The sequence below is a fragment of the Triturus cristatus genome, chromosome 2_1 (genome assembly GCF_964204655.1).
Source record: "Triturus cristatus chromosome 2_1, aTriCri1.1, whole genome shotgun sequence".
Taxonomy (NCBI): Eukaryota; Metazoa; Chordata; class Amphibia; order Caudata; family Salamandridae; genus Triturus; species Triturus cristatus.
In genome coordinates this window covers 1,104,229,279-1,104,251,137 of record NC_140581.1, presented here as the reverse complement: position 1 = coordinate 1,104,251,137, position 21,859 = coordinate 1,104,229,279, and the positions used below count along the sequence as shown (strand labels likewise).

The 21,859-nt window shown below is 49.2% G+C and overlaps 1 protein-coding gene and 1 pseudogene across 4 annotated transcripts in view; both read left to right on the top strand.

The window, feature by feature from the left end:
* Positions 1 to 21,859, top strand: part of LOC146866435 (poly [ADP-ribose] polymerase tankyrase-1) — a 555,840-nt gene that overhangs the window by 384,843 nt on the left and 149,138 nt on the right. The gene's annotated exons all lie outside the window — the stretch shown is intronic.
* LOC146866436 (lecithin retinol acyltransferase pseudogene) lies at positions 19,643 to 20,197 on the top strand (annotated as a pseudogene).

Genomic DNA, 21,859 nt, shown 5'->3' with positions numbered 1-21,859 from the left:
CAGAACAGAGTGCCACCCCAACCGCGATCAACAAGAGGGTAAGATTCCCGACATCAAAAGGCACCCCTGCACCCGGCGCCCTGCGGCCCCCTGTGCCCAATCCCGGGGTACCCACCTAACCTACAACTACCCAACTTACCTCTCGAAGTGGTGGTGGCATCTGAAGCATCCTCGTCCCCGAGCTTGCAGCCTTTTTCCAAACCGGAACATTCCCATTGACTTCCATTGAGCGCCCGAAGGCTCAAAAGCACCCTGCACCCAGCCGCCCGAGTGGCCCTGGCAGTGCACTCTCTACACTAACCTACGTCCCCACTTGCCCTGAGTAAGTGACCAGGAGCCCAGCTCCCACAGCCGCGTGGCTTGCCAGACAGCAGCCACCAACCAAGGCCCCCCTATCCCTCATAGGATAACATTGGGCCGAACTCTCTGCACCCGGCCGTCCTGAAGCCGCTGAGGGTGAACCAACTGTACCTGCCTGACACTGGGGGACCCCTGAGTCTATGCCCGGAATTTCAACTCTGCCAGTCGGGTACTTACCCTTAAAACCGCTAACTTCATTTTCCTCATAGGGTAACATTGTCTGGCTTTTTCTTGAAAAATCTTCTAAGTGTGAACTTTTCAAAACTACAAATATTCACTAAAAATCAGCCAAGTGACAAAAACGAATTTACTCACCTGCTCTTAGGTGAGCTCCCAGTGCTGGATCTTGGTGCCCAGCCCTGACTCTGAAAAGTGTCCACAACTGTACTTACCTCTAACTCATTTTTCTTCCATAGGAAACCATTGTCTGCTTTTCTGTGAAATTTCTTCTAAGTGTCTATTTTTGCAAAATTGAAATATTCTTTTAAAATCGTACCATTTCTGCAAACGAAATTACTTACCTGTTTCTGATAAGGACCCCAGTCCTGGGTCTAGGTACCCAGTCCTGGATTACTAAAGTAACGATAAAGTACTCTACCTGCAATTTGAATTTCTTGCCATAGAGATCCATTGAATGTTTTCTTTGAAATATTTTCTAAGTGCTAACTTTTGAAATAGCTAAATATTATTTAAAAATCATTACAGTTATTAAGTCGACTTTCATCACTTGATTCTGAGTACTGACCCAGAGCTGGATCTAGAAGCCAGACCTGGAATTTCAAAAGTAATCTGAAAAGTAATTTATTACAAGATAACCTGAATTTACCATTGAGCTCAATGCATTGTTATGTTTAGGAAATAGGATTGTTTATTGCAACCAACTGTGACTGTTTACAAAAATCCATTGCTTATTGCAAAAGTATTTATATTCAATCTCTCATTCTGAGAAAAGTATATTTTTATTCCCTTTGTGGTTCTAAAAATAAAACAAGCATATATTTTATATATATAAACCATTGGCCTAGAGTTCAGTTATTGAGTGTGTGAAACCATTTGCTGACTGAGTGTGTACAATAAATGCTTTACACTGTCCTCAGGTACTGCCTTACTGCTCGACCAAGCTACCACTTTTGAGAGTAAGGTCATACCTAACTTTGACCTCTATCAGCCTCTGGGGGACTGTGGACTCTGTACACCCTGTACCCATTAGGGAACAGTATATACAGAGCCACTTTCTCACATTGGTGGATCAGCGGTGGGATACAAACTTGCATTTGTTGGACTACTTGGTTACCATCTGATCACACGACAGAACTCTTAAAAATTGGCTTTAGAATTCTGATTGGTTTTTCCAAAATTACTAAAAGTCTTGCTAGGGCCTTGGTTAAGTCCCATTAGAATTTTAGAAAAATAAAAGTCACTATAGTCAGGGTAGAGGGTTAGAACTGTCAGGTTAGAATGTCTCAAACAAACCCAGCTATTAGTGATAATAATAACATGGACCTGGTGGAGGAGCTCGACCTCACACCTTACTTACACTTGTCTTTCAAGGAATTGAGGTCCTTATGTAAACTCAAAAATTTACAAATGGGTCTGCATCCAACCAAACAAGGGCTCCAGGAGCTCCTGGCTGAGTATGCTAAAGACCACCCATCTGAACATGGTGATGGCCAGTCAGATGAGGAAAGGGAAACAGAGGAGGTGGACAACAACCTCCCCATACTATTCCCTAGGGAGGAGATGGCACCCATACCCTCCAACACAAGAATTAGCATCTGGGCACCTAGAGACCACACAGGTGGCTCTGGTCCCAGAGACAACACTGGGGGACCCCCCAGTGAAGGGGACAGCCTTGTGAGGCTGGCCAAAAGAATAGATCTAGAGTCCAGGCTCCTGGCTCTAGAAAAGGAAAGGAGAGAGATGGGTTTAGCACCCATCAATGGTGGCAGCAATAATAAAAACAAGGATAGGGAGGAAACTTCTGACCTTAAAATCCCCAAAGGGATTGTCCCTAAATTTGAGGAAGGTAATGATATCACCAAATGGTTCACAGCCTTTGAGAGGGCTTGTGATATCAGAAAAGTAAAGAAACCTCTCTGGGGGGCACTCCTATGGGAACTGTTCTCTGGTAACTGCAGAGACGGGCTTCTGACCCTCTCTGGGCCAGAAGCAGGATCCTATGACCTCATGAAGGAAGCTCTGATTGAGGGATTTGGATTCACCACTGAGGAGTATAGAATTAGATTCAGGGGGGCTCACAAAACCCAGACCCAGTCCTGGATTGATTTTGTAGATTTCTCAGTGAAGACACTGGATGGTTGGTTAGCTGGACATGGTGTGCAGGATTTTACTGGATTGTACAATTTATTCATGAAGGAACATATTTTGAGTAACTGCACAAATGAAAAGTTGCATCAGCATTTGGTAGACCTAGGTCTAAAATCCCCCCAAGAATTGGGAAAAAAGGCAGACCACTGGGTCAAGACTAGGGTGACTAGGACGTCCACTGGGAGGGACCAGAACCAAGGGGTCCCAAAGCCTCCCCAGAAGAAAGAGAGTGAACCCCTTGTGGATAAAAGAAAGGAGTCCCAGGTAGCCCCCCAAAAACCTGACCAGGAGGGTGGGCCCAAAGACACCTCACAAACTAAACCAGGGTACCAAGGTAAGAATTGGGATCCCAACAGAATATGGTGTTTCAACTGTCAGAAGGCTGGACACCACACCCAGGACTCTAGCTGTCCTAAAAATAAGGTTCCTAGTACAGCTCCAGGGGTGACTAGTGTAGCCCCAGGGGTTGCCAGTGTAGCTTGGGAGGGAGGGTCCTCAGATGAGGAAGTCCTCCTAGCTTTCAACTGGGGAATGGGCCCAAGAAGCAAGCTGGAGATCCCAGAAGGAAGTAGACACTTCCACCACCTACTGGTGAATGGAATCCCAGCCACTGCCCTGAGAGATACCTGTGCCAGTCACACTGTGGTACATGACAGGTTGGTATTCCCACACCAATATGTCCCAGGGGAAACAAGAAGGGTAAGAACTGTCCCAGGGGGAGTCACTGTTAGGCCTGTGGCTATAGTGCCCCTAGCCACAGCTGGGTCCCTTAGATGGAGAAAAGTGATAGTCAGTAAAAACCTCCCCCTTGATTGTCTCTTGGGGAATGATCACTTAGATGTGGAACTGAGCCAAAGAGAGGTGCTGGCCCAATGCCAGGCCTCGCCCAAAGAACCTGTGGGGGCTCAACCTGCAGTCAGTGCAGCTGAGTCCCAAAAGAGTGAGAAGAAACAGGGTAGGAAAGGTGGGCAACTGTTAGCCACAGTTCCAGAGAGCCAGGGAGATTCTATCCCAGTAAGGGAAAACTCCCAAAATGGCACTGGTAAAGCCCCCCCTAGCCAACAGCAAGACCTGACTAGTCAGGCAACTGTCCAGCCTGAATTAGTGGCTCCTCAGGTGGCAGAACAAGGGGTAGAGGAGGGGTGTTCCCTACCAAGAGTAGGGACCCCCTATCCTCAAACAGACCAACAGCCAGGACCCAAAGAGAACTATAAAATAGCCCCCTCACTTGCCAGTCAGGAGCTAAAGGTGTGGTTCTGGGCACTGACAGCTGTCAGCAGCCTCTGCTGGGTGTTAGCCTTCATGGCAGCCCTATCCTTGGCATGGTGGCCTAACCCCCTGCCAAATAGCAAGTCAGGCCCCCTGACCTTATTGGTCATGGTGGGGTTGCTCAAGGTGTGGGTAGCCTCTGTGGGTAAGCTGGGCCTAGCCCCTGGCTAAGTTAGAAACTACCGAGGTATACACCTCTAAACCCAAAATAGAAAGATGGGACCAGGACAGTAAAAGACAAGGAGAGGAGCCTTGGGAGTTAGGTCCTGAAACTAATAAGACAGGCCAGCTCCCCAAAGGGACTGACCTAGGCAGAAGGATGTAAGGCAGAGTAGGCCCTGCAACTTTCAAACCACTTCCCCAACTCTTCCTCGCCTGAAAGACTAGGTAGACTCTCCCAGCTTTGGCAGAAGTCTCCTGGCCTTTGGGCTGGGGGGTGCTTGTGTGAGAAAGTGGGTTTCTGTTGCAGTAACCCCCCCTTTTTTTGCCTAATAGCTGATGCACTTTTCCTTGTTGTGCCCTGGGCTCCTGCCAATCAGGTGCCCAGGGCCTATGTTCCTTCCTTAAAACACACAAACTCCCAATTGGCAAACCCTGGCCACATGTCAGCCCCTGGTAAATGGTACCCTAGGTACCCAGGGCCTTGTGACCAGGGAAGGCCTCTAAGGGCTGCAGCACTCATTGTGCCACCCTTAGAGGCCCTGTACCCTTACACACACACACACTGCCTTTGCAGGCTGAGTGTCTGGGTGCAGGACAAAACAAAGAGTCGACATGGCACACCTCTCTGTGTGCCGTGCCCATCACCTACACTGCCAAGGCATATGTCAGCCACCCCTCTGGCTGGGTGCCTTATGCCTATGGTGTGGGCACAGGAGCAGGAGCCCTGTGCCCCTACAGTACCCAGGTCCATTCCTGGGCACTGTAAGTACAGTGCTGCCTTTTACAAGTACATGGTGCTGAGAGCTCGTCAAACACGAACTCCACAGCACCATAATGGCAACACTGAAGACTGGAAAGTTTGGTATCAAACTTCTCAGCACATTAAACCCACACTGATGCCAGTGTGGGATTTAATGTACTAAGCACCCCAGAGGGCATCTTAGAGATGCCCCCTTACAGCTAACCTACAATCCACGTCTGCTCTGAGGCTGCCCAGGCTGCCACACAGCAGACACGTTGCTGGACCCCTGGGTGGGAGAGCCCCTGTTCTCCCGGGCCTGCAACAATGCACATCCTGGGTGAGGTGAGAAATCTCCTCCCCCAGGATGAGCAAAGGGAAGCTTCAAAGGCATGCCGCCAGTTGGAGTTTCCCCAGGCCACTGCAACCCCCCACTCTGGCAGGAAGCTTGGCCGGAAACCCCATACAAGGACAGGGGATGTGCCAGCCTGCCCACCCCACCCCTCAGGTGGGGGAGGCGAGGTGAAGCACATCTCCGGGCTCTCGTCATCTTGAAGATGGGAGGCCCTACCCTATCAGGATTAGGCTACTGCCCCCCTCCCACAGGAGAGAGGCAGGATAGGGGGTGTACCCACCCCAGGACAAGGACCCATTGGTCCCTGGCCTTCACCTACCTGTAACGCCCCTAAATCTAGTATTTAGGGGCCCCCTGAACCTTCCTTCCCCAGATCCCAGATTCGAAACTACAAGAAGAGCAAGAAGAACAAAGACCTGCCCTGCAGCTGCTAAAAAGAGGAAGACACCAACTGCTTTGGCCCCAGCCCTACCGGCCTGTCGACCCTCGAACCTGCTCCTGCTCCAGCGCGGCATCTCTTGTGGCCAGCAACCTCAAAAACCCCGGAGGACCTGGCTACCTTCGAACTCTAAAGCCCCTGGGACTCCCATGAGTAGAGGCTCTACTCAGAAACCTATCTCTAACCCCTGGCAGCAGCCCGGAACCGCAAACCCAGCACACTCTGCACCAGCCAAGCCTGGCCAGTGCCGGAGTGAACAAAGACCCTGAGGACGACCCCACGGCGACTGTGACCCCGAGTCCGGCACCCAAGGACCCCCCTCGACATTCCGGAAGAAGTCTGCAGCCTCAGAACAGAGTGCCACCCCAACCGCGATCAACAAGAGGGTAAGATTCCCGACATCAAAAGGCACCCCTGCACCCGGCGCCCTGCGGCCCCCTGTGCCCAATCCCGGGGTACCCACCTAACCTACAACTACCCAACTTACCTCTCGAAGTGGTGGTGGCATCTGAAGCATCCTCGTCCCCGAGCTTGCAGCCTTTTTATAAACCGGAACATTCCCATTGACTTCCATTGAGCGCCCGAAGGCTCAAAAGCACCCTGCACCCAGCCGCCCGAGTGGCCCTGGCAGTGCACTCTCTACACTAACCTACGTCCCCACTTGCCCTGAGTAAGTGACCAGGAGCCCAGCTCCCACAGCCGCGTGGCTTGCCAGACAGCAGCCACCAACCAAGGCCCCCCTATCCCTCATAGGATAACATTGGGCCGAACTCTCTCTGCACCCGGCCGTCCTGAAGCCGCTGAGGGTGAACCAACTGTACCTGCCTGACACTGGGGGACCCCTGAGTCTATGCCCGGAATTTCAACTCTGCCAGTCGGGTACTTACCCTTAAAACCGCTAACTTCATTTTCCTCATAGGGTAACATTGACTGGCTTTTTCTTGAAAAATCTTCTAAGTGTGAACTTTTCAAAACTACACATATTCACTAAAAATCAGCCAAGTGACAAAAACGAATTTACTCACCTGCTCTTAGGTGAGCTCCCAGTGCTGGATCTTGGTGCCCAGCCCTGACTCTGAAAAGTGTCCACAACTGTACTTACCTCTAACTCATTTTTCTTCCATAGGAAACCATTGTCTGCTTTTCTGTGAAATTTCTTCTAAGTGTCTATTTTTGCAAAATTGAAATATTCTTTTAAAATCGTACCATTTCTGCAAACGAAATTACTTACCTGTTTCTGATAAGGACCCCAGTCCTGGGTCTAGGTACCCAGTCCTGGATTACTAAAGTAACGATAAAGTACTCTACCTGCAATTTGAATTTCTTGCCATAGAGATCCATTGAATGTTTTCTTTGAAATATTTTCTAAGTGCTAACTTTTGAAATAGCTAAATATTATTTAAAAATCATTACAGTTATTAAGTCGACTTTCATCACTTGATTCTGAGTACTGACCCAGAGCTGGATCTAGAAGCCAGACCTGGAATTTCAAAAGTAATCTGAAAAGTAATTTATTACAAGATAACCTGAATTTACCATTGAGCTCAATGCATTGTTATGTTTAGGAAATAGGATTGTTTATTGCAACCAACTGTGACTGTTTACAAAAATCCATTGCTTATTGCAAAAGTATTTATATTCAATCTCTCATTCTGAGAAAAGTATATTTTTATTCCCTTTGTGGTTCTAAAAATAAAACAAGCATATATTTTATATATATAAACCATTGGCCTAGAGTTCAGTTATTGAGTGTGTGAAACCATTTGCTGACTGAGTGTGTACAATAAATGCTTTACACTGTCCTCAGGTACTGCCTTACTGCTCGACCAAGCTACCACTTTTGAGAGTAAGATCATACCTAACTTTGACCTCTATCAGCCTCTGGGGGACTGTGGACTCTGTACACCCTGTACCCATTAGGGAACAGTATATACAGAGCCACTTTCTCACACGGAGACAGCGGTATCCCAGTCAATTTTTGACTGAACTTTTTCTCAACTTTTGTCGACTTAGTTGCTGTTGAGTCCATCAACTCCTGGTGCACGAGGGATGCCCGGCATTAAGGCTTGCAGTTCCTGTAATCGTGTCATGTCGGTGACAGATCCACAACGCGTCTGCCTCTACTGCCTGGAGCGTGACCACGACCCGACCCCCAAGTCATGGTCCGACTGCCGGACCAGCTACTCGAGGCCCGGCAGTCGGCTCCGCGCAGCTCGAGGTCCCGGTCACGGAGGAGGTCGACGGACCGGTCACAGAGCCAAGACTATTCTTCGTCGAAGTCTTCGCGCTCGGGGTCAGGTAAGTCGAAGCACAAAAAGAAGTCGAAGAAGCATCGTCGCTCTTCGACTTCTCCCAGTCCGTCAGCCGACGCGACGAGGGATGCAGGTGGTGCCCCTCCGATTCCCTCCCTTTCTGGGACCCGGTGCGACCCTTGCCCAGCTTCAGAGTTTCTACGAAGCAATGCATGCCATTTTTGGGCAGCCCGACTCCGCCAGCACGCCTTCGGGCCCCGTGGACTCTGCTGGGGGCCCCAGGCCTTCGGTGGCTTCGCCTCAGCGCTGCAGGGACACCCTGGATCCGGGTCTGGATCCGGATCGGCGCTGGTCGACCTCGTTACGCCTCCCCCGGCGCCGATTCCACCGGCACCACGTCCTGTGTCAGCTGTGTCCCCAGCAGTCGTCGACCCCGGCCTTCACCTCGAGGTAGACACGGAGTTGGACTGACGTCAACCGACGCTGGATCCGATGCCGACGGGTACTTTTGTGCACCTGTTCGACCAGATTGGCAGCCAGAGGAGGGTGAGGAGGACTGGGAGGGTCTGGAGACCCTTTATCAGACCAGCTGATTTGGAGCAGGACTGGAGAGAGGAACTGGGGGAAGCCAGTGGTTTGGATACCTCACCAGACCTTGGCATGTTATCTCCTCCAACGGTGGCTACGGAGGAGGGAGCTTCATACGCAGTGGTGTTGTGTATGGCGGCCGAGGCTCTCCATCTCGAACTACCTACGGTGTCAGTCAGGACTAACTTCCTGACAGAGGTGCTTCAACCAGCAGCGAGCTCTTCGGAGCCCCTGCTGCCATTTAATGAAGCCCTGACAGACATCCTTTTGGGCACCTGGTTCAGGCCCAACACAGGGGCTCCTGTGGACAGGATGATTGCCCGACGCCACCGCCCGGCCCTGGGCGACCCCACTTTCCTCTCCCAACACCCCACCCATGAGAGCTTGGTAATCCAAGCCTCCACGTCCAAAGGCGCATTCCCTACCGCTCCCCCGGACAGGAAATCCAAAAAGCTAGATCATCTTGGGAAGAAGATGTTTTCTTCCTCCAGCTTGGGACTGCGGTCAGTAAACACAGCATATCTATTGGGCTGTTACACCCACTCCTTGTGGCACACGGTTGCGCAAGTGCTGCCTCAGTGCCAGGAGGAGGCCCGGGCCGTGCTCTCTCGAGCGGTTGCTGAAGGGAGAGACGCAGCAAAGTTTACCATCCGCTGTGGGCTGGATAGCGCAGACGCACTTGGCAGGACGATTTCCACATCAGTAGCCCTTCGATGCTACGCCTGGTTACGTTCAACTGTTTTTTCTGGGGATGTCCAATCCACACTTAAAGACATGCCCTTTGATGGCCGTCGCCTTTTCGGCGACAAGGCAGACAGCACGCTAGAGCACTTTAAGGACTCTCGGGCTATGGCCAGGTTCTTGGGCCTCTCTACCACCCGCCCTGCGCAGTCTTCTTTTCGCCCCTTTCGTGGCTACGGAAGGGGTGCCCCGCTACGTCCCGCCCAGAGCCACAGGCCAGTGCAAGCTGTTCAGCCCCAGCGCGGCCGGGGACGTGGGAACCACTGGCGTGGTTGTGGGGGCCAGCGGGCGGGCCACTCCACCACAGCCCCCTCTGCAGCCGCCTCCAAACACTCCTAGTCCGACCTTTCAGGGCCACCAAATGCCAATGGGCGGCAGGATCCGCCATCACCTCCCCCATTGGCGCACCATCACGTCGGACAGGTGGGTTTTGCAAATAGTGGGAAGGGGCTACTCCCTCCCCTTCAAGACTACCCCTCCATCCATACCACCTCAGCACCATCGCATGTCGGAGGATCACCTGGCCCTTCTCCAACAGGAAATTTCGGCACTCTTTCCCATGGGAGCCATTGAGCGCATTCCTACCCCAGATGTAGGTCGTGGTTGCTATTACCACTACTTTCTGGTGCCCAAGAAGGACGAAGGCCTGCATCCTATCTTGGATCTCAGGAACGTCAACCGCTTTCTCCGGAAGGAGAAGTTCAAAATGTTGATGTTCGCTCAGGTCTTGTCTGCCCTCGACCCTAGAGACTGGACCTATGGTTCACGGTAGGCCACAAGCATTTTCAGTTTACAGTGCTCCCCTTTGGCCTTACCAGCGCCCCTCAGGTGTTTAGGATGGTGGTGGTCGCAGCTCATCAGCGCAGATCAGGGGTTCCAGTCTTCCCCTATCTCGACAACTGGCTGTTGAGAGCCGGCTCGCCCCAAGCTGTCGTCTCCCACCTCCAGACTACGGCCGATCTCCTGCATTCGCTGGGGATCTCCATCAACGTGCCAAAGTCACACCTGACCTCTCAGAAGCTCCTCTCCATTGGAGCGGTTCTGGACACGACGCAGTTTTGGCTTAATCCCCCCCGAACATCGAGTCCGGTATATTCAGGCTATGATTCCGTTCTTTCAGCCTCTATCCCAGGTTTCGGTCAGGATGACCCTCAGGCTGCTGGCTCTGATGACCTCCTGCATCCTTCTGGTGAATCATGCCAGATGGCACATGCATGCTCTGCAGTGGGGCCTGAAGTTCCAGTGGGCCCAACATCAAGGGAATCTGTCCGATTGCGCCCATATCTCGGAGGGCACTGCACACCAATTGCAGTTGTGGCTTACGAACCAGGATTAGGTCAAAGGCAGATCCCTCTCCCATCCTCAACCAGAGTTCATAGTGATGACCGATGCATCATTCCTGGGAAGGGGCGGCCACATGGGGGAGAGGGGCTCCACATCAACCTTCTGGAGCTTCAAGCGATTTGTCTTGCACTCAAGGCATTCCTTCCCTCTGTACTGGAAAGAGGAGTGGAGGTGTTCACGGACAACACCACCGCCATGTGGTACTGCAACCAACAAGGCGGGGTGGGGTCGTGGACCCTCTGACAGGAGGCCCTCCGCCTCTGGACATGGCTGGAACATCAGGGCTTATCCCTAGTGGTTCAACACCTGGCAGGTTCTCTGAACGCCAGGGCGGACGAACTCAGCCGCAGGCGCATGATGGATCACGATTGGCGTCTTCACTCGGAGGTGGTGCAAGGTCTCTTTAAGTGGGGAGAGCCTTGGTTAGATCTATTCGCCACCGAAGAGAACGCGCAATGTCAGCAGTTCTGCGTGTTGGAATTTCTAAGGCGGTACTCGCTAGGCGACGCTTTTCGTCGCGAGTGGAGTTGTGGTCTTCTATACGCCTTTCCGCCTATACCACTTCTGCCTAAAGTGCTGAAGAAGATCAAGCACGACCGGGGCCAAGTCATTCTTGTGGCTCCAGATTAGGCACAAAGAGTCAGGTATCCCGAGCTGCTCAACATGGCCATCGATCCTCCGATCAGACTGCCTCTTCGGGAGGGTCTTCTGTTGCAGCAGCAAGGGACAGTCCTCCACCTGAACCTGTCCAGCCTCCACCTCCTTCCTTGGAGATTGAGCGGTGGCAGTTGACTTCGTTTGGCCTGCCTCCCGAAGTCTGCGATGTTATCTTGGCAGCCAGGCGTCCCTCCACTAAGACGGTATACTCCTGCAGGTGGAACAAATTTGTGGCATGGTGCACAGCAAAGGCTGTGGATCCCCTTCCCGCCCCTCTTTCTGAGGTTCTTTTGTTCCTCCTTTCTTTGGCCCTGTAGGGCTCTGCTCTGGGCACTCTCAAAGGTTACCTCTCGGCCATTTCTGCCTTCCTTAGGCTTCCTGATCCGCCTTCTCTTTTCAAGTCCCCTATTGTAAGTAGATTCCTTAAGGGCTTTACTCATCTCTTTCCTCCTGTTCTCTTCGTAATGCCACGGGGGGACTTGAACTTGATGCTTACTTACCTTATGTGCGCTCCCTTTGAGCCGATGCATAACTGTCCTCTCAGGCTTCTTACTTTGAAAACTGCCTTTCTGGTGGCCATCACCTCTGCACACAGGGTGGGTGACCTACAAGCTCTTTCTTCCAAGCCTCCTTTTCTGGCTGTCTATCCGGAGAAGGTCGTCTCTAGAACTAGACCTTCCTTTCTTCCCAAGGTGGTTACTTCTTTCCACATTGGCCAAACCATCACTTTGCCCACCTTCTTTCCGCCTCCGCATCCTTCAAAAGAGGAAGAGAGGCTCCACCGGCTGCATCCAAAACTTGCACTTTCCTTCTACTTGGATTGCACAAAACAATTCCGGGTGGACGACCAGCTCTTTGTTGGTTACGTGGGCGCTAAGAAATGTCAGCCCGTGCACAAACGGACCATCTCCAGGTGGGTCGTTCTGTGCATCAAAGCCTGCTATTCTTTGGCAAAGAAGGAGCCTCCAGTGGGACTGCGTGCCCATTCCACTAGGGCGACAGCAGCTACCAGTGCTTTGGGATGAGGAGTCCCCCTAAATGACATCCGTCAAGTAGCTACGTGGGCATCGCTGCACACGTTCACCAAACACTACTGCCTGGACAGTCAAGTCCGGAGAGACGGCTTCTTTGGCCGTTCTGTTCTCCAGGACTTTCTGGTGTGAACTTAGTTCGCAGACCCACCTTCGGGGTTGGTATTGCTGGGGTATCTATTCTAAGGTAAGGAATCTATAACTAACTGTTTCTTTCAGATGGACAAGTTACTTACCTTCGGTAACGATATATCTAGAAGAAACATAGGTTAGTTATAGATTCCTTACCGCCCCACCCATCCTCTGCATTCTGTGAACTGACTTCTAGGGTTACGGTCATCCTTTCAGAGCCCTAGCTTTGTGCACCAGTGGTCTGTGTCTTGCATGGGTCTGCGCTTCTGGCGTGGAAAGTCGTGTACGGAACTGACGTCCGTGCGCGACGACGAACGCGGCGACTGACGCCACCTTCTGACGCGCAGGGGTACTGCTGACAAAAACTTTCCGGATCCAGTCTGACGCCTGGGGGAGATTCTAAGGTAAGGAATCTATAACTAACCTATGTTTCTTACAGATATATCATTACCCAAGGTAAGTAACTTGTTCATCGGGCTGAACCAACAGGGGGACTCAGGCCTCGCTATGCTTGGGGACGCAGGGACACCTTTGGTCCTCTTCTCCACGGCCCAGGGGGAACGGGTGCAGAGGTGTCTTTATGCGTCTGGTTTTCTTACTGAGAGCAGTCACGGTAGAGGGGGCCTTCTTGCAGAGGCTGCAGGCGACATTGAAGGGTCCACGAGGGGTGAAACCATGATGGACCTGGGCTCTGGGGGACCTCGATGGCCCCGTTGATCCAGTTCAACTCGGGCTTGGAGGGAACGGGTGCAGTAGTTGCTTCAGGCGTCTGTTTTTGGCTGTTCCTGAGTCCTCTTTGGAGTTTCTGCAGGTGCAGGTAACAGTTCTGCTGTTCCACGGGAGGTCTTGTTTCTTTATTGAAGACAAAATGTCTTTGGCACAGTTTCAATGGGGAACAGCAGACAAGCAGGACTAGGGCCAAGTTAGTTGATTGCTTCAGTCTTCTGCTTTTGTGACTCTTTAGTGTCCTTCTTGGTAGGTTGTCAGTATCTGTTTTTCTGGTGCTACGGACTCCCCTAAATACTAAATTTAGGTTTGTTAGGGGAGTGTAGGGTTGTAGCCAATGGGCTATTGAACCTTGAGGTCACTAGGCCCTCTATCTGACCACTTTCTGTGGGAAGTGGGCATAACCCTGTCCCATAATTCTTAAGTATTCCATCACATAGATGGCTACTTCTGAAAAGTTGTGTCCAACTCAGTTTAGCCCACTTTAGGGGTGGTACTTGCCTGGGGGTGACATGCCTATTTGACTAGCTAATTTCCCCGCATGTTCAGGTGCCAAAGACGATCTGGAAAAAAGGGGTCGGTATCCTCTCCTTTGAGATTTGCTTTTCAAAGCTGGCAGCTCTTTAATGCTTTCCGGCCTAGGAAGGCTAATCAGCAGGTCATCCTGTGTGAGGGAGTGTGACACCCCCTTCCCAATCAGGATTTTGCTCTGGGTCTCCTGAAAGCAGAGGCTGTCACCGTAGGAGGTCAGAACAGTGTCTCGGGTGGCAGGCTGTCAGAAACCAGTCAGCGATCCCACCAGAGACTGGTAGGGTTTCAGGGGTGCCCTCTGTGTGCATGGATTGTAAATCCAGCACTGGCATCAGTGTGGGTGTATTAATATGAGATTTTCAATACCAAACATCCCTATTTTCAGTGAAGCCATAATGTAGCTGGGGAACTCGTTTTCGCCAATGTCCAGCACACGTTTTAAAATGACGTCCCTGGTCACTTAAACTTGCAGTAATAATTTGCTCTTGCAGATATGCCCTCATTTGTAATATTCAGCACCCTGTCATAGGGCTGTTAGTCTTTCTGTAAGGGTGACTTACAAATATTGCATGCAGTGTTAGGTGACATGGCACACAGGGATGTGTGACTTGTTGTGTTTTCACTTTTCTCTGCACCAAGACACGCAACTTGCAATGGCTGCCTTGCATGTGCTTGCCGAGGGGTCCCTTAGGGTAGCACAATTCGTGTTTCAGCCCCTATGTACCCTCTTTAATACCTTAGGCACCAGGGATACCATTTACTAGGGACGTATAGAGGGTGCTCAAGGTAATGCCAATTGTGGGGTGGGGGTGGGGGCGGGGGGATTTACAGTTATGTGAAAGAGAAATGGCACTTGGGACATGGTTAGTAACCCAGTGCACTTCCAGTTGAAATTACATCATTTACTAGGCAAAAAGTGAGGGTGACAAGTCAAAATGGAGTACTTTCCTACACTCATTGAGTTCGCCATTGAGATCAAGGTCAAAGATTCACAGATCGCAATTGGTACCTTCATCAATGTTGAAAGAGCACCGGTTCACATTGAAAACATCACCACCGATAGCAAAAAGACATTTATCACCATCAAGACTTTCTTTAATGGCGAGAGCGCACCAGTTGACTTATAGACCATCACCATTGACGCTAATGCACTCCATGATTTTTTGCAGCCTGTTTTACCATGTATACATTTACTCTACCTTCTCCAAGATTGGCATCTCGCAGATTTTAATCTTTTCCATTTTCACCTTTTACTACTTCTCCATTTAGGAGACTAAGACTTTCTGAGAAGGGCACTCCACGTCCTCTAGGAGTTCCACTTCATGCAATCCCATTAGAGAACCCCGTTGCAAACTCCTTGGGTCACTCTTGATTTGCCTCCTCCTCATCCATGTACTCTTCTAGAACTACCAAAACCAAAAATGATGTCAAGACAGACATCTGTGTCAATACAGGGTAGCAAACCGGTGACTCCTGCTCCGCCACCCCTGCAGGTTGTACCATGCTCTCCCTCTAGGAGCCTTTGTAGTCCTGTGAAAAGTAGTTGATGATCACCATCTGAGTCGCCCTCAACATCTAGTGACTGATCATACTTGATTTATATGCCGATGTCTCATGCTTCTCCAAGGAGAATCTCACCAGTGGATGAATCACAACTTTTCGCAACGTTTTGATGAGAAGAGCAAATAAACTAAACATTCCTTTGAAGCACTTCAATCATCCATCAAGGATATACTGGTGATTGTTCAACCAAGAGCATCTCCAAAACTGTTACTTTGCTTGGTCCCAGCTCTCCTAGAGATACGTTCTTTGTACCAGCAACTGTCAAAGGTCAAACAAAGGCTGCAAAAGAAATATAAACACCTTCAACAGGATCCCGAATTCTGAATGGAAGTCCCACTCTGTGATTATCACCTAGTTCAGAAAACATCCTGCATCGCACCAGAGACTGCTGCCCTTCCTGAAGGAAAAAGCAAAATAAGTGCTATAACTGTGAGGAACATGTGCAACACTGCAGCCACAGCATTAACAAGTGTGAGTGCTACAGCCCTTCTTGGCTGCTATCTCAGAGAAATATGGGAAGGAATGTAGTCATTTATAGGAGACCTCCCTAAAACATAAATAGCTAGATTTCAAGGAAGCGTGAAGGCTCACTGGTGTCTCAACAAGTTATAAGTGCAGATGGTGATGGCTAGAATTGGCTACTACAGGTTATTTCCATGGGGTATCACTCCATAGATTATCCTGGTTAATACTGACGATCCTAAAACCGGATGCACATCAAAAAAATCATCACTCTTCCTTTTTCTGGTACCAAGCTATTTGGTCTGCACCGAGAGAAATACATTTGTGGATGACAGGTGAGGTGGAGACTAAAAGCTGTAGGACTGGAAGAAAGAAACCATTTTCACAACTGCTATAAAAGCTGAAGGACACCTGGTATTCCCTGCAAACGGTTCAATTCCCTTGTTGGCCATATCAACCACAAAATCACCTACGGCAAGGACAAAGGTATCCTGGCTGCAACAAAACATTGAAGTAAAATTGAATGACTCCAAGACAAATTTTTGACGGATGACACCCTTCCAGTAGCAGTAATCGACAACCAAGTACCCACTCTCCTCCGTTTGACACTTGGGTGGTGTAGGGGGTTGCGGTAGCTTGCCACTTGGCAGAGTGATTTCTTGTAACTACGGACACGTTGGTGCTAAAGGTGCTAAACATAGTGAATCGAGGTTAGGCTTTATGATTAAAGGCCAGACCATCACTAGCATCCCCAAAATAATCGTCATAAAAAAATCAAATTACCATCTTCAGAATCTCAATCCTGCAAAAAAAACAATGGCAAAAAAAAAGAAACACGCTGTACAACTGGCTCCATCCTGGAAAAAAAAAACTTCAAGGAGTATACTTAATATATAATCCTGGCCTGCAAGGAAGCACCGCAAGAGTACAGACCTGTACTTGACTTACGTTTTCTCATCAAAAATCTGAAAAAAAAAAACATTAAGAAAGGTAGTGCTCCAGATTGATCTCATTTGCCAAAGAGAGATTGGGTGTGCGCAATAGATGTCCAAGACTCATATTGCCACATTAATTAGCAAAAACCACAAAATATTTGCCAGTGAATATTTTCAATAGTCATATCATTCTGCCTGAAGTTAGCACCTCAACGGTTCTTGAATTTCATAGCACTTGTGGAAGCACAGCTGAGAAAAAAAGGGATTATTAATTTACTCCTACAATCACATCAAACAAATTCATTATTTTTGGGAAACTGTCTCCTTCCTCATAAGACTGGGTCTCAAGATAAAAATGCTAAACTCAAGAGTGCCGCCTGTGACGCGCCTAGTTTGTCTGGAGGTTACACAAGACACTATCAAAGGAAAACTGAATCCTTCAGAGAAGGGATGTTTACCAATCGTAAACAAATCTCATGTACCCCCAAACAACGATTTATCCACTGCTTGTCAAACGTTACTTTTAGGCACTATTGCTGCTGCATCCGTATAGAACCAAATGCAAGGTTGCGCCTGAAGCCATTGCAGCAAAGCCTTGAAGATCAACGGGCTCTGAAATAGAACAACTGGGAGGACGAGTTGTGGCTGACACTTTCAGCAAGGCAGTCTCTGACATTTTGATGAAGAGACACTTTTTTTTTTACAACTTTTCTTTCCAATTAAAGTCCCCAATAGCAACTATTGTCACAAATGCATCTCTAATAGGTTGGGGCGTTCACCTAGAGGGTTTGTCTGTCCAGGTACAATGGAGAGAGAAAAAAGGCTCATAATCAAACCAATTATCTGGAATTATAGGTGGTCCACCTAGGCCTAGAAGCATTTCTTCCTTCAATGCCATCAGACATCACCTTGATCCAGATGAGCAATACCATTACAATATGTTAGCTGGACAACAAGGGAAGTGCAAGATCAGTGGCTTTCACTGGAGGCTCAGCAATCTGGCTCTGGGCATTAGCAGTAGTTCTGACACTGAAGACAGTACACATCCTGGAAACGCAAAACCATTAAGCAGAAATTCTCTGTCCATTTTGCGAAAGCCACAAGTGGTCTTTAGACAACACAACTATACCAAACATCTTCTTAAAGTGGAGAAAATCTTCTCTAGACCTGTTCGCGACAGCTCAAAGCCAGAGAGGCTGTGACTTCGTGTCCACGGCTCCAGAACAGAGATTAAAGGAGAAGACCCTTTCCATTTAATATACAAGTCAAGGAGATTGCTCTTTGTTTTTCCACCATTCATTCTGGAAGTACTCCTGAAATTACGAAATACTCAGGCTAAAACAATTCTAATCCCACCACACTGACTGAGACAGTGGTGGTACCTGGACCTCCTCCAGATGTCAAATGCTGCACAAACAGAACCTGCTCACCAGACTTCATGAGCAAATTCAATATCCGAATATTACATCTTTGAATTTGGCATCATGGCTTCTGAACACTGACAGTATGAACATCTGAATCTTCCGCCTGCTTGAATGGAGATTTTGAAAAAGACGAAGCGTCCTTCAAAAAGCATCTGCTATCCAATGAAGGGGGAATGATTCTGTATATTGTACATTAGTAATGGTCATGATCTGATCTAGGAGAATGTCATCATCCTGAACCGCTTACATCTGGCCCAGTCAAAGTTACAGTTCTCCCTCCATAAAAATGCATCTAGCCGCAAAAAGTTTCTAAAAAGTAGCCAGAACAGATTAAGTCTCAAAGTGTTCCATGTTAAAAGAAAACCATTGCCTCCTTGGGAACTCAATCAGTTCTTGTCTAGACTAATGAGTCTACTTTTGAACCGAAAGAACAAGTTACATTGCAGTATTTGTCTTGGAAAACTACTTTTTGGGTCTCGGCTGTCGAAAGCAGCAAATGCACTGCTCTCAGCATTCAAGAGCTTCTTGGAATTAATACAGATTACGAAGCTCTCGGAGATGGAGTTGAAGCCCCGCCCTTCTTTTTAATTGGCCAGCGTCATCTTAAATGCAAAACGCTGGCTTGTGATTGTAAAGGAGGCTTCTTAGTCCCTCCTTATTACCGCCTTGTCTCCTTTTGGACCCGCCCATCAGGATTTGATCTGTTACCCGCGGCAGTACACACACTCCTTTATTAGTTTGTGTGCACTTTTTTGTTTACATTCCACTTTGGGAAAGTCAGCTGCGTGTTTATTTTCACATCGCGATTTCACTGTAAGCGCGATGCGAAAATAAACACGCGGCTGCCTTTGCGGTACCACGCTTGTTTTCCATTTCAGCCTCGCTAACAATGCAGGATGATTTACTGGTAGACAAAAACAAAGGGCGCCATTTGTGCGAAACATCCCTGAAACCATTTGAAATGCTGCCACTTTCTGCTGTATAGGCGGTGCTCAGTAAAGAGCCCATTAGATGGGTGCATTTGAAACTATTTATGATCTCTTTTTCCGTGCATAGTGGGGCTGTCTGTTGCAAGCTCTTTGAGAGCAGCTTAACTACCAAGTTAGTCTAGATAAAGGATTTAAAATCCTTTTTTCTCAGGGGAAAAAGAGCGGGCACAGCAAGCAGGAGCACAAAAGGCGGATCCCCCACTGGCCCAGTTCTAATCCTTAGAAAATGACACATTCTGGAGCCTGTCCACGGGTCCCCAGTGTTAGGTGGCGCGGCCAAGAGGACACCAAATGGCGACATGTTACCGCAGTTCCTCAGGCAGGGCTTTCACGCCAGACTGTAAACAAAGTTGTGGCTTCTGCGGCATGCGCTTTTATTCAAAATGTTCTGTTTCAATGAGCTACAAGTTTCTTTTTGTCGGCCACCCACATTCTTTCCAGCCAATCACACAGCCAGCATCTCTCAATGCAGGGTCTGCATTGGGCTTGGCGGAGGTGGAGATGGGGGGGTTTAAGTGGGAGGGCGAGTTCCAAATTGCCAAAATCATCAAAGTGGCAGAAACTCCCAGAAAAAAGGAGCTACAACAGGAAAGTGCAGCCTGCAGCGAGGGAAGGATGAAATCCTCTGTGCTGGAAGTGCTGGCTTTCATTATCGAGAAAGTGCTGCTGATTTCCAACTTCAAACTGTTGCCCTCAGATGAGGTATTTACTGCCAGTAAGTACAATGTGTCCATATACAAAAGGGCGGATCTGCTGGAGGTGGCCCGCACCCTCTTTGTCCACTTTGGCATCTACCTGGGTGAGGACCGGGTGGCCCACCTGATGCCGGATACCCTGCCCCTGCTGTCCGAAGACCCGTCCCTGCTGCAGAAGGTGGTGACCAACAAGCGGCTGGTGCTGGGGGTCCTGGCCAAGGCGGCCAGCGTGCGTGTGGACTCGGTGCACGACTTCGCCTACGGGAGCCGCATCCTGGTCAACCACCTGGACCGGAGCTTCCCACAGGGGGCGCTGCCCGCGGAGGAGGTGACGCGGCGAGCCAAGCAGCTGGTGGGGGCTGTGGAGTACAGCCTGCTGTGGAACAACTGCGAGCACTGTGTGACCCGCTGCAGGTACAGCAGCCCGGCCATCCTCCAGACCGACAAGGTAACACTATGTGTGACCCGCTTTTAGCATATTTGTAGGGGACTGCGTTACGAGAAAATAGTTGCAATGAAGCGTAGTAAAATTATGGCATTTGCCCAAAATCACACGTCGTGGGATAGCTGGGATTAAACCGCAGGGTTTCTGGTAAAAAAAAATGCAAGCACTTTTCCTTCTCGATCGCACATATATATTTGAACACTGTCAAAGTTGAGCAGGCCTTTCATTCTCCGATATCCATCAATCACATGGGTATTAAAGAGCCAGGTAGTTGTAATACCCAATATTTACATTGAGTCATAACGGAAAAATGAGTTGCCAACTGTTATGTACAAAATAGACTTATATTGATATGCTAAACTGATTTCCAGAATGTATCTTGAGTTTTCATTATACGTGTCTTAGTGTGTGTGTTCTCTCTAAAGCTCTGGAGTTGTTTTAGTCTCACGTGGCACTATCAAATTTCGTATACACAAAATAAAACAGTGAAACTATGAATGAATGGGAGCATCCAGACTTTGTCTAGTTAGACGGTAGTAGCTACGTCATCTTGAGAAACAAGTCATTCTAACATTGCCACAACGTTCATGCATAGACATTTGTGTGTCTTTTATTGAAAGTAGGCTCATTGTCGGGAGGTTCTCTTGCGTGTGAAAAGGAGCACCTCCTTGGTGGCGCCCAGCCGGCGGCGCAGCGCCATGCTCGTGTTAAATCGTGTTTAATAAGTGGTTAGTCGACTTTGATGAACCTTTATGGGCAACCACCCCCTCCCCCCGGTTGTGTGTCTCAGCCCGAGATGATGCAGATTACAGGACACACACAGTTCTTTAATTTGTGTGGTTAGTGCTCGTACACTTTCTGTATTTTTCTTTTAAACTGACAGTGGGCATAGCCAATCCTTTTCGCGAGCTTGGTACAGTTCTTGTCGTTTTCCCATTTGGCATACTGTGTTGCAGTTCCACAGCACTTGCTTCTTTTCGTGCTGGCTGATTTAAATATGTTTTTATCGCACCCACCTTGCCAAAAATGTTAAGGACTGCTGCCCAGAAACACTTAGACATCATTCAAAAAGTGGTTCCCCACCCTCACCTCGATCTTTAAAGGGCTGCATGACCAGAAAGGCATCGTTCAAAAACTGGTTCCGCCCCTTCCTATTCTGCTCACGGATGCCCTTTGTGTGTTTTTATTGTAGATTCCCGTGAGATTTCTGGGGTGTTCCTTTGGAAAGGGGGTGGTGGCAGGGTTTATTCTATCCTTAGGTGAATGTCTTTCTGAAAAGGGGACTGTGGTGCTCTCGCTCGATGGAATGTGTGGGGTGCCTGAAGTACTGCCCTCCGTGGCTGCTAGTAGGCCTGCAGCGACTGATTTGTGTGATTGGTGAATCTTGGAAGGGTGGGTTAAAAGTTAGATGTGGGGTGCTTGTAAGAAAGTGGGTTTCTGTTGCAGTAACCCCCCCCCTTTTTGCCTAATAGCTGATGCACTTTTCCTTGTTGTGCCCTGGGCTCCTGCCAACCAGGTGCCCAGGGCCTGTGTTCCTTCCCTAAGAAAAACTGCCTAACAGCCAAAACCCAAATTGGCAAACCCTGGCCACATGTCAGCCCCTGGTAAATGGTACCCTAGGTACCCAGGGCCTTGTGACCAGGGAAGGTCTCTAAGGGCTGCAGCGCTCATTGTGCCACCCTTAGAGGCCCT